General features: G+C 32.9%; 1 pseudogene across 1 annotated transcript; it reads left to right on the plus strand.

The window, feature by feature from the left end:
* The first annotated feature begins 5,928 nt into the window (after window positions 1-5,928).
* On the plus strand, window positions 5,929-9,853 carry LOC145579877 (pentatricopeptide repeat-containing protein At5g47360 pseudogene; annotated as a pseudogene). The gene is made up of 2 exons (XR_014099238.1): window positions 5,929-7,754; window positions 9,166-9,853. The product of XR_014099238.1 is annotated as a pentatricopeptide repeat-containing protein At5g47360 pseudogene (transcript).
* The last annotated feature ends 3,687 nt before the right edge of the window (window positions 9,854-13,540 follow it).

A 13,540-nucleotide genomic window follows, 5' to 3' on the forward strand; every position in this document is an offset into this window, starting at 1 on the left:
GTGTAAGTAATCAATAATTATTTGGTTTTTTTTTTTCCACTATTATTTTAATATTTTTCCTAATAACACATACTACCCCAAAAAACTATCTATTTAATTATATTATCCAATAAATTTCTTTTTAGAAACACGAATGTTATAAGAAATCCCATATTATAAGTGCACATTTTTCTTCCCTAAATTATGTACACTTCAATTTTTTAATCATAAGTTCCCGTACTTTTTTATGTTTTAATTTCATACATTCCTATCAATAATTTAAAATGTGACATATTATTATTTCAAAAAAAAAAAAAAACAATAATGTACACCATATTTTTCTTTTCGATCTTTTTAGTTTTTTTTTTATAATTTTTTTTTTATTTTTTTAGTTATATATATATATATATATTTTTAAATCCCATTAATAATTATAACCCGTGCATTAGCACGGGCGCGTACTAGTATAATCTCATTTATTAGTTTTTTAAGTCTTTTATACTCTACAATAAGTGCATATTTTCTCTGGTACTCCACGTACCTTAAAAATGGAACGAATTAAGTAGCCAACTAGCAGATCTGTAGATTAGAAATGTTGCAACTCAGATAATGACGAAAAATTGTGCACAACATATTTATTTCCTAGTACACTCCAAAATCTGAAAATAGCAAGACCACAATAGAAGTTATGACAAATAAATTGTTAACCGCAACAATGGATTAGAAATTTCTCATATTTCTAATGATATACATTAAGCTCCACCACAATTAATAAAAAAGAATGCAAGCAAATTCACAATATCATAAAAATTGGTCATCCTAAACCAAAAGCAAAAGCTCAACCAAAATTAAATGCCAAAATTTCAAGTGTTTAGAATGAAATAATCTATTTCCACATACTTGAGGAATATACATTAAAAAAAGAGCAGAGATGCATCACAAAGAAATTGAATTTTTGATATCTACAGGTAAAACCTAGTAGCTGTTGGGAAGATTCTTTCATACCTACAGTTGAGAATAACTATTTCCCCCGAGATTGATGAAAAACCTCATTTGGTACGAGTAGAAAGGCGAGCGATGGTGAATAACAATACATGGCCCTTTTGAAAGAAGACTTCTCAAAAGACATCAAAGTAGTATAGTAACATCAGAAAATAAAATATAATCTCCATAGAGGATCAATAGTACCCGTAAAATGGATGAGAATATGAGCACTCGTTGAAAATTAATCACCATGGATGTTGTATGGGAAAAAAATCTTGTTGGAGTAAGTTCAAGTAGGCAATCCAATTTTTTTACAAACTATCAATGACTTAACACTCATTAATTCAGTACAAGTATCAAAGCCAATTCTATGAGTGAAATATTTGTGTTGAGAAGGGCAAATTAAAGTTTGTGTGAAGATAAATAGTGGGAAAAGAACCTGAACTAAAATAAAGTAATCACAATCTTATCTTACACCCAAACCAAGTGCTAATAATGGCAGTTAGCCCGTGGTGCACATTGTCCATAAACTACTCAGTAGCTTCAACTTCTAATCTTGTATTGTATCACCAAATGGATACAAGATTAGAAGTTAAATACAACCTGACATGAGAGATAAGGAGATCCAAATTGAAAATGGAAGTTAAATATTAGAATTCATTCTCCATGCTTACAAGATTAGAATCCTTATTGATTAATATTGTACCTTCTTAAGAATTAAAAATGTGATAGACTCTAATGTCATGAGTTACAATTGAGGTACTAACTTTTTGTGTGAAGATTAAAAATTAACACTAATATTAAGTTTACCTCTACTAGACCACTAATATGAGTTTTCTTCGGAAAAAAAAAAGACCACTAATATGAGTAAAAGCTAAAGACCACACACAAAAAGAGAATTAAAAGTTTAATACATTCTACAAGAAAAGATAAGAGACAAGCCTTACTTATCCTAAGCTAGTATACATAAAAATTTTCACATCTAATCATCAGCCATACACACTAGTAAGTAATAATTACATGTAACCACTACTCCACTAGATTAATATATCTACATATACACTACAGCTTATATCAATATCAGCATCTTTTTATATATAAAAAGACTTGAATATACAGATTAATACATATACAAAAGCACAAATTTCAATCGCAAGGCTGCCGATTCATAATGTCACCACTAATACACTCTAATTTAACTAATAATACATCACATGGAGAGACATGAAGTGAAAATAAGATACATTAAATGGGTTTTCTAGAGACGGTTAAACAATTTAATCAATTAATTAATTTGGTCCTGCTATAATTTACTACTTGGAAAAGAAAAAATAGAATCAGTAACATTTCATTTTGGTCTAATAATGGTCCCAACTTCAGAGAATTGGACTTCCCCAGCCAAAATGTGCAGGTGAGACCTACTTGACACCATAGGCACCACCGCACCATGTGCATGGTTTCTAGGTCTAAATTTTATAAATTCAATTAACAACAAAATTCTTAATTCAAAAAAACAAACAAACTTAAACCAAAATGAACCGAATTCAACTAAAGTATAACTCAACTAATATACAAGAAGTAAGTTAGATGCAAGAAATTACTCGGAAGTAAAGGCAAGGATGAGCTCAACGACATTTTGGGTCAGTGTGTGAACATCCGATTATATATGTTTTTTGTAAAGAGACTTCAAAATCTCTTCATCCTCCATGATATATTAGGAAAAATATCTCAGAAAAAAATCAAAATCGGAATAAAGCATTAAAACAAAAACCCTTAACATCAAAATCCAGAGAGAAAGGAGTAAATACCTGAAAACAATTATAATACCAAATATTATTAAATCAAAGAGCATCATTCATTTTAATTTGTTACTGGGTTAGCGATTTTGGAGAGATGAATTGATGAGAGAAATGAGTGAAAGGCTAGGGTTTTAATTATCGGAGAGTATAGAGGAGCGATTTTGTTGTTTTTCCCCAATTTTGTATAAGTTCTAAAGCTAGAGCACATGTGCTTATCACGTGATTATTACTTTGGACGCCTTTTTACGTCAATAATAAGTGAGGACGCTGAAAAGCGTCGAGAAAACGCGGGAACCAAATTTTCCACTGACGGTGTATTGACAGCGTCGATTGAATAGCGTCGAAAATCAGTGGATTTTGTAGTAGTGTGGTGAAGTGTTGCCAAATAAGTCTTGAATTATATATATAAAATATTTATATTATATCTCCTTTTTTATTTTTAATTGAGCTATTTCTTTTATCATATTTGTCAATGCACAAATTTAACCATCAATAACTTTATTTTTATATAAGTAAAAATTGTAAAAGTTATATATTGTGATAATATTTATTGAGACGTCTGATTCTAACAAGATCTCACGTGAATATGTTTTTCCTTACATATTATTTACAAAATACGATCAAATGATGAGTAGTAATTAGGGGTGTTAAAAAATACCCGACCCGTTTACCCGCCGACCGCAAAGTACCCGACAGGTATTTTTGATTTTTTTTTTCCCTAATTTGCGGGTCGGGTACCCGACCCGCTAAAATATAAGTTTCGCGGGTCGGGTAATGGGCCAACCTCTTACTGTATCGGGTACCCATTAAATACCCGTTTTTTTTTTTTTTTTTTTTTTTTTAAAAATTTTATTAGCTGGAAGTCCTTTAGGGAATTAGGGTTACTACTCTTTCCTCTTACTCTCTTAGTAGCCGCACACTCACTCTCCCCTCTTCTCTCTCTCAGTTAACTCACCCCTCTTCTCTCTCCTCTTCACTCTCAGTCACACTATCCTCTTCACTCGCAGTCACACTATCCTCTTCACTCGCAGTCACACTCTCCTTTTCTCTCGCCTCTTTCACTGTCAAACACACACTCTCAAACAATCCCAGGTAATCTCCTTCCTCCCTATCAGGCGACCTCCGTCAATCCCTTTCAGACGACCTCCGTCAATCCCTTTCAGGCGACCTCCGATCCGTCAGACCCTCTCAGGCAACCTTAGATCCGCCGTGCAAGGTTAGTTTATTAATTCTTTGCTCGATTTTTTGGGGTTAATTGCTTAATTTTTTGCTTGTACGTTAATTCTTTTCTTGTTAGTTTATTAATTCTTTGCTCGATTTTTTGGGGTTAATTGTTTAATTCTTTCCTCGATTTTTTGGGGTTAATTGCTTAATTCTTTGCTTGTTAGTTTAGTAATTCTTTGCTCGATTTTTTGGGGTTAATTGCTTAATTCTTTACTTTTTATCCTTTGTGATATTCTACAATTGATTTATGTTTTTGTTTGAATGATTTATCTTGTGCAGGGATTATAGACTTGGTTTTGGAGCAACCAACAATATAATTATCATTGATGAAACTATTGAAGCTTCGGATGTCACAAGTGACAGAATTTATCCCCTCTTCCATTTAGTTTGATTTGTGGCTTTGAGAATATTGTTTGGACTTTGTAATTTATTTGGTTTTTTTGTTTTTATCTATTAAAACGGCAGGTTTAAGGCCATATTATGACATTTTTTTTTAAACAAACATATATGTTAAAATTTCGGGTACCCGGTAAAAACGGGTACCCGATAAGCGGGTACCCGCTTTTAGCGGGTCGGGTAATGGGCCGCTTAAATAACTACCCGCACTTCCGGGTACCTGGTTATGAGCACCCCTAGTAGTAATTAGTGTAAAAGTCAAAGCAGGTCAAGTAAAAAAAAAACTCTTTAGGAAAGTAAAATTTATCATCCAAAACACCCTTTCACTTTATATATAGGATTGCTTTAAATTTAAACCTAATTTAAATTATACTTCCTTTATACTTGAGTTGTTTCTTTTATCACGTTTGTCGATGCACAACTTTAACCATCAATAACTTTATTTCTATATAAGTAAAAATTATAAAAGTTATATATTGTGATAGTGATTATTGAGACGATTCTAACAAGATCTCATATAAATATGTTTTTCCTTGTATATTATTCACAAAACACGGTCAAAAGGAGGGATAGTGAATGGTGTAAAAGTCAAAGCAGTTCAAGCAAAAAAAAAAAAAAACGGAGAAAGTATTAGGGCTTTTTCACATTTGTTTAATTTCAGTTCAGTTCAACTCCAATCAGTTCAGTTCAGTACAACTCTTAATTTCTCTCTCTCATAAAATATTCATTTCAGTTCAGTTTAATTCAATTTAGTTCAGCTCTAATCAGTTCAGTTCTGGTCCAATTAGTTCGGTTTAGTTTAGTTCAGTTAATATGAACAGGCCCTTAGTGTATTGTGTTCAAATTTGTTGCGTAACTTATTAACAACATCAAGGGGTAAATTTGGCATATTTTAGAGAAAAATGGGTAAAACAAACCGCTAATTACGATAGAATCGCTATTGGTGTTTGCACTTAGAGCATCTCTAATGGTAAGCTACAACATATTGTAGCTTATCTTGCCACATCATATTTTTAAATTACAAAGGTTTCAAGCTATAGAGTTTCATATTGGTTGGCTACAACATTTTGTAGCTTGTCTCATCAAACAATTGTTTAATTTTTTATTTTATTATGTTTGATATTTTATTAAAATTATTAGATAATATAATGAATTTTTATTTACTACTATGTGTCTGTTCACAATTATTGAATTGAACTGATTGGAGCCGAACTGAACTGAACATAATATTTTATGAGATAGGGAAATTAGGAGCTAAGCTGAACTGAACTGAATTGATTGGAGCTCAACTGAACTGAACTGAACTGATTGGACCTGAACTGAACTGAAATTAAGTACTCCCTCCGTTTTTAAATACTTGTTCCACTTTTCATTTGCGGCCGTTTTTAAATACTTGCTCCATTTCCTTTTTTGGAAAGCTCTGGACCCAATAATATTCTCTCTCCTCCAATTCTCTCCACTACTTTTGTCTTTTATATTTTTTAATTGTTCTACTAACCCCACTACCTCCGTATTTTATTATTTTCTCCTAAAACGGTGAGAGTAAATGTGAACAGGCCTCCGTACCAAGTTTATTTCTTTTAGAAGCACAACAATACCAAGTTAAGAAGCACAACAACCGCCGGCGAACGCGGCTGTTACGGCGGACTAGCCATCACCAACACCACCGCTATCTCCTTCCTGGCAGTAAGTTTTTCATACCATTTAAACTGATTCATCTGTTCCCTTAATCTCGCACCAAGGTAATTTTTTAGTTCATTTTCCTTAAATTAGCTCATTAATATTATCTTATTCTTCTAAGAATGGCGATTTCATCAATTTCTCGCTTCACCTCCGCATATAGGCTAAAAAACCCACCATTTTCACTCATTACAAAAATTAATTTTTCAACAGCAGAAGAATTTTGTACCCACATCTTAAATTGCCCCCAAAACCCTGAAAAAACCCTTGTTAATGTTAATGCTCAATTAGATGTTCAATGTGTTACTGAGGTGTTGCGTAGATTTTCCTTAAATCATCCCTAATTAGGTCTTCGTTTTTTCATCTGGGCTGGTTTACTGCCTAAATATAGGCATACTCAATATATGTATAATTTAGCTTGTAAGTTGCTCGAAATTCGTCGAAACCCGGGTAGGATTAGAGAGATTATTGAGTGTTATGGTGTTGAAGGGTGTCAACTAATGTGAAATTGTTTAAAGTTGTTCTTAATTTGTGTAGAGAAGCTAGGACTCTAGGAGTGCTGATGAGGGTTTGTGGGTATTGAGAAAGATGGGTGATTTTGGTTGTCGGCCGGATTCGACAATGTATAATGTGTTATAGGGTTGTTTTGTGAAAGGGGGGGATCTTGTTAGGGCAATGGGGTTGATGAGAGAGATGGAGTCATGTGATTTGTGTCCTGATATGATTACCTATATGTCAATGTTAAAGGAATTTTGTTTTGCTGGGAGATTGAAGGATGCTTGTCATTTGTTTAAGACTATGAAAAGTCATGGTTATGTTCCGAATTTGGTGGCATACTCTGCACTCCTTGATGGGCTTTGCAGAGCTGGTAGTTTCGAGAGAGCGCTGGAGTTGTTGGGTGAGATGGAGAAAGAAGGTGGGGAGTGTACACCAAATGTCAATTATCCAGACTTTGTGTGAAAATGGCAAGTCAGTTGAGGCATTGATGATATTGGAGCATATGGAGAGTTTTAAGTGCCACCCTAACAGGATTACTATGAGTGTGCTAATCCAAGGTCTTTGTCGTGAAGGGTATATTGACATGGCATTTAAACTTGTTAATGATGTAGTTGTTGGAGGTCAAATCTTGAAAGACAAGTGCTATAGCTATCTTGTGATTTGAGGAGGCAGAGAAGCTTTTCAAGTGGATGTTAGGAAGTTCTGCCGTGTACTGTCTTGATGAAAGATTTGTGTTTAAAAGGAAGATTTATTGATGCATTTGTTCTGTATGAGGATGTTGTGAAGAAGGGTTTTGTACTAACAATTGATTCTGATATATACTCAGGGCTACATGTTGGTCTTTGTCAGGAAAACCGTGTGGAAGAGGTAGAAAAACTGGCCTATTATATGGTTGAGAAAGGGGTAACCATCAATTCTTCTAACATTGATAACATTCACAAGCACCTAAAATGATCAATTGAGATGGAGTCACTTGCACAATTGTGTAAGATGGGAAGATGATACTAAATTATACTTTCTTTTTCAATGCTGTCTTGGTTATTAGTATTTCTAGAGGATTTTTGCAAGTTGTTAGATCTGACTACTTCCTTAGCGCCTGAAAATCATGCTGATTGCACAATCCTGGTTCAAGTACTTTGTGAGATTTATCTCTACCAGCAGAGTTTTCATGTTGCTAGTTGTACAGTATACATGGTAAGCATCTTATTCAATCAATCCTTCTTCACTTTCTAATGTTCTATTGTAAGTATTGTTGTATTTCTGTCTAAACATTGATTTCAAAGTATTCGATTTTGTGCTGGAGTGATGTGAAGAAGTGTGGGCTGATGGGAAAGAAATGAGTTAGTCACTAGAATGTAATTTGACTCCTAGTCAGTTGTTAGTGTTTTTTCATGAAACCAAAACACTTGCTTTTTTCCCCTAAAATTTTGTTATGGAATTGACAGCGGGATTTTGTACTTCATAGTTCATACTATGCCTTTTCCTTGATGATTTCCACCACGATTTGGTAGTTGAATTCTCCCCTGTCTAGCATATTGACTTCTGAAGTCTGAACTAGCTTGGAAAGTCTATTGATGTTTTCTTAACTGCCGACGGTAGTTTTCTAATTTATTTTCTTTGCACTATTGTCATGCTAGAAGTGTTCTTGCACAATTATTGACTGAATATAAGCTAGCAGCTAATGCTTTTTCTCTGCAAACTTTATGGTAACTCATCCAGGGAGCTTGTTCAGAAATTGTGTTGCATCATCCCTACTATTAGCTTGTCTCACTAATAAAGATTTGGCGACTTCATGATGTTATTTTTCTGTACCTTTGTGGCAATGGTGCAACTATTCGCACATCCTCTTATTGAAATTCAGAGTTTATCAATGCTTATAAGATTAAGAGGCAAAGCAGAATGTTGTGTTTGCTTCTTTTTTAATGTGCTCTTTTCAACTCTGCATCTCATGGAACAGGACACTTTTGATGTGAACAAAGAATTTAACTTAAATTTGTATTAATCCTGTCTTTGGTCATGTATAGCTAAGCCCAAGAGCTTGCAGATATTAACCAAGATAGACAAAGTGATGCTGAAGAGATGAATCAAATGCATAGTAATATAAAGTTAGCACATCCAAATTTTGTATTTGGTGATATTGAACAGTTTAAGTAGAGAATTGGAAGTCATCTGTTTCTGTTAGGTATAGCTATTTTTTTCAGTATATCTCAGCACATGGTTCTTGGTTTGTGAAATCTTAGTAGTTGTTGATTAGGAGATCAAAGAGTAATGTCATTTTGTTCCTCCTTAATTATCTTCCTTGCCTTTCAGTTATATACTTGTTTTTGACCCTCGGCATTATCTGGTAACATGGTCTCAAAGAAGCTAATCTTTGTGGTGTCCTTGAAGTCAAATGTATTTCAGATTGAGGGATGATTAAAAGATGAATGTATGGGATCTTGTGTTAACTAGCCTGTGCATAAGTTTCACATGATAAGTTGTTGATTGAATTTGTAGGGTGAACAGCTTGCTTAGCTAGTAGGCTCATCAATGCTGTGGTAGAAAACTGATTGTGTTTATCTCTGATGAGGTTACAATGCCTAAACATTTGTCCTCAATGAATCAGGAAAAAATATATTTTTCCAGGAACTATGCCTTGAAATCCCAGATCCATACCCTTAGAAGGGCCTCAATTCCAAGTGTTCAGTAGCATTCTGGATGGTGGCATTCCCACCCCGTGACACCTTGAATGATTTGATGCACTCCTTTTGTTGACAATATCATTTATGTCAATCTCCCAAAGCACTTTAACGACGATGCAACAGTATGACAGTGTAACAGATCTTGTCACATGGTTCTTTATGAGGTATGCTACATGATGACGGTTCCAATTCTGCAACAGAAGTGGGAACTGGGAAGCTTGTATGTGTAGAGGATTTGGTTCAACAAAGGTCCAGCCCTTTGATGGTTTGTTAACTTGCCAAAAGGGTCCATTTCTTCAGTTGCTCAACTCGTCAAACTTGTTCAACCTGCTCTTTTCCACTTAATTCTCGGGGAGGCTGGAAGTAAGTTGATGGTATCATTATCGAGGATTTTGATTCATGATGGAAAGGATAGGCGTTGCTTGCAATTGTTGCCCTCATTATTTCAAGCTGAAAATTTTACATAAAACTTTGAAGGGTTAGTTTCTCCCTGCACAAGGTTTTTTTAATGTTTATTTAGAGATTTTGTCCTAATTCTGAAACTTTGCTTTCATCAGCAACTTGTCATTACCAGATTCATGCTATGATAACTGCTTTAATACTCTTGGCACTGGCAAATATTGGGATGATGCTTATTATAGGCATATATTTCTATTTTCTTAATCTATGTTTCCTGTTAAGTGTTTAAATTTTAATGATTTTTGCATGTGTATTTGGCTAAAATATTAGTCACCTAATACAGGTTAATTAATAATACTCGCAAAGTTTGTATCCTCAATTATCGATCCTGAAACTGTATAGCTTTTATACTGTAGTTAGTTAGATGAGAACTAAGATGAAGATGTCATTTTACTAGATGTATACCTAGCATTTAGCCAGTTTGCAATCATTACTATTTTCCATTACATTTGATAACTTTATATATTGTGGTTTTATCACTGAACTGATGTTACAATAAGAACATTATGATTTACGATGTTCCATAATGCTTGTGTTTAATAAGCAGGAGCTTGGTTCAGGCGCTTTCTGAAAGCGAAATGCATCTGTTCTCATCAGCTTTGTGTTTACCCAACTCATGATCTGTCTGCTTTAATAAATTGATTGATCAGTTCTACTTCACAGTGTTGTCTGTTTTTAGCTTTCCAGTTTGCGGTGCTTTATAATGATTTAAGATCGTATTTAGTTCGATTGTATCATCTATACTCGAATGCTACATCATCGGAGTATATTTGGAGTAACAACTCTGAAATAAATGACGCTTGTGGTGGCGCATATATGAAGATTAAACAGATATCATGTCTTGGATATTAATCTATAAGAGTTTAAGCTAGACTAGATGTCACACACATATTTCAACTCCCCTATGTGGTCTGTATGATCCCTGTTATCTTTAGTGCGTAATAATAATTTTATGCTTGTTTTACTCGTGCATGGTAGCAATTTCCTGATATTAGGGGTAGCTGACCACAATATTAACGCCTCACTGAGTCACTAGTACCTCTTGTGGACCATCCATTCAAATTTCTGATACTCTGTAATAAATAGATACCCTTCCGTTTTCATGTAATCGCTTAGAGTTTACTTATTCAACCATGTCAATGTATTCAAAATCATACTCCGTAAAAATTTGATGTTTGAAAAATGTATAATGATACGAATACACCAAAATCCCTTATTAGTTATTGCTACTAGTCCGGAGTATAAAATGAGTGTGTATACTGTATAACCATTATAATTATAAGGATCATTAGCAGAGTTTTTTTTTTTTTTTTTTTTCCTTCTTCGGAGGAAATGTACTATTAGCGTTTTTTATACTACCTCTGGTCCAAATTACTAGCAAGTTTGGGGTATTATTAATGAGAAATATTCCAAAGTTGCGAGTAATTTGGATCGGAGGTAGTATATTTTTTTGTTAAAAATAAAAATAATAAAGAGGTATTGAACTTCAAGAAGTGGTCTAGTGATTAAACTTTAATTGTATTTTGCTGAAGTTTGATTGGTCTATCAAAGGTGTGGATGGAGTCTCTTTTTCTTTTGATCCTCATAATTTTTAATTAGGTTTGACCGAAACAACAAATTAAAGAAAGATAATGTGCGATGACTAAGCAATTTTTAAAGCACGATTGATGTATAAATTACAATATGGTGTATTATCACATTTTACTTCTTCAAAATTGAAGATTTTGGTATATTAATTTTAAATTAAAATTAGAACTAGATTAGTGTCTGTGTATTGCACAGTAGTAACAATTTTTTTTTTTTCATAATTAATTTGTGATATAATATAAAAAATGAGGCAATTGAGAAAAAAATTATTGTTGATTAGCTGTGTTGAAAATATTTAAAAGTAGTATACAATGTACTTTTAAAAAATACGCTAAGTAAAGTAACAAAAACCAATAGTTTGACATATTTATTTGAACCACTAAAATAATTTTTCGATAGGAGATGATGAATTAATGAGAATAGCTAATTCTAAGGGATAAGTATAACTAACCAAGTTATCCATCACTCTCATATCCTTGAATTTGTAAAATTATTTTGAATTTTTTATATATTTTTTTTATTAATGTAAATACTAATGAAAATGTGAAATCAAGAATATCCAACATTTGTTCACCAATTAAGTTGTCGTCCTTAGAACATGAACATTAAGGAAACTCATAATATGATTTAATATCCATCCTGAGTCATTGAATGGAATGGGTAACCATATAATCAGTTCTGCCAAAAACAACCATTGCAACTTTTTCATATTTTAGGTATGTCGTCGAATTTTTTTACTACGTAATTTGACATTTAACAAGTAATCTCAATAATTCAATGCAAGAATTGGGTGAAATAAATGGTTAAAGAACCATTACATGGTGATGTTTTGAATGTACAACATTTTTGTTTCATCAATCCAAATAATTAGTTCTATAATTTCATTTGTTATTTGTTTTAAAGTTATGTTGTTATGTTTTTGTATTAAGTTTATTGGTTAGAAGAAGATTTATTTTGTTATAAACATATTTATTCTAATTTATTTTTTGGATGATTCCATAATGTGAATCCAAATACCCTCACTCTAAATCTCTCTATTAAATTCTCCATCCTCCATCATTACACAAAAATGACTGAAGCTAACAAACACTACTACAAAATAGGGCTAAGAAATCGGCCAAAATAGGGCTAAGAAACCGCAAAAGGTCTGGTGCCTAGGTAGTAGGTCTCTTTGATTAAGAGACCGTATTTTCTATCTGGTGTCTTAAATTAATCAAAGAAACCATATCTAGCTAATAACCGGTCTCTTAGGTCCTTCTAAGTGAATCAAATTATTGAGACAAAGGCATCGTGCATCCTTGCTCTACCGGTTTCTTTGATAAAGTAAAAGAGACCAGTGTATATAGATGTCCGGTCTCTTTGCTGTTCTTTTTTTAAAAAAAAAAAATATAATAATGTTACTAGATCAAATTTGTTGCTACATCCAGGACTAAAATTAACAATAGAGTATCTTTATTATAAAAAGACGAATGATCAATTTCATATTTTACAATTTACAAGATCTTTATTATAAAGATATTACGAAGTATAATACATCTATTTCATAAAAATATTCTGTGACATTAAAAGAAATAATTACATAATAATTACATTACCATACACCATAAATACAAACTCCTCCTTGAAACTATTCAATGTATTAGCATTAATCTGCTTCGTTTTACTTCCTTCAAGTCTTCAACTACAAACATGACTTGGCCATATTTAGATTCATTTCACTACAAAATTAAAAAGCATATAATTATATATCATCAGTTGTTATTCAAATCATATTTGTAATTAGAAAAAATTCAATGAGGCTTGTAATTAGAAAAAATTCGATGAGGTAGCTTGATTAATAAACCGTTCACAACATAAAAATGGATACTGATTATATGCACATAGTCACAAATTAATCGAAATTGAAATTGAAAGCAAAATAAATCAATGAAACATACTACGTAATTAAAATTGATTGAAAAAGTATTTGTACCGAGTTTAATGGATGAGCAAACATCGATGAATCAAAGGAACGGAGTACAGATGACGGTCAATTTGACGGCACAACGAGCACGCAGACGGTAGATCGGATGTCACAGTGAGAAGGCGACGACGAATACGAAGGAATTATGAGAACTTAACGGTGAGGAAAAGAGAATTTAAGAAATTGAGGACGACGGGAAATGAATTATAGAGGTACTGGGATTCTAGATGAAGTTTACAAGGGAAACGGCTACTCATTTTAAGGGGAAGGTGGGTGGTTTTTAATTTACA

The sequence above is a fragment of the Chenopodium album genome, chromosome 2, assembly GCF_948465745.1.
Source record: "Chenopodium album chromosome 2, dcCheAlbu1.1, whole genome shotgun sequence".
NCBI classification, from domain to species: domain Eukaryota; kingdom Viridiplantae; phylum Streptophyta; class Magnoliopsida; order Caryophyllales; family Amaranthaceae; genus Chenopodium; species Chenopodium album.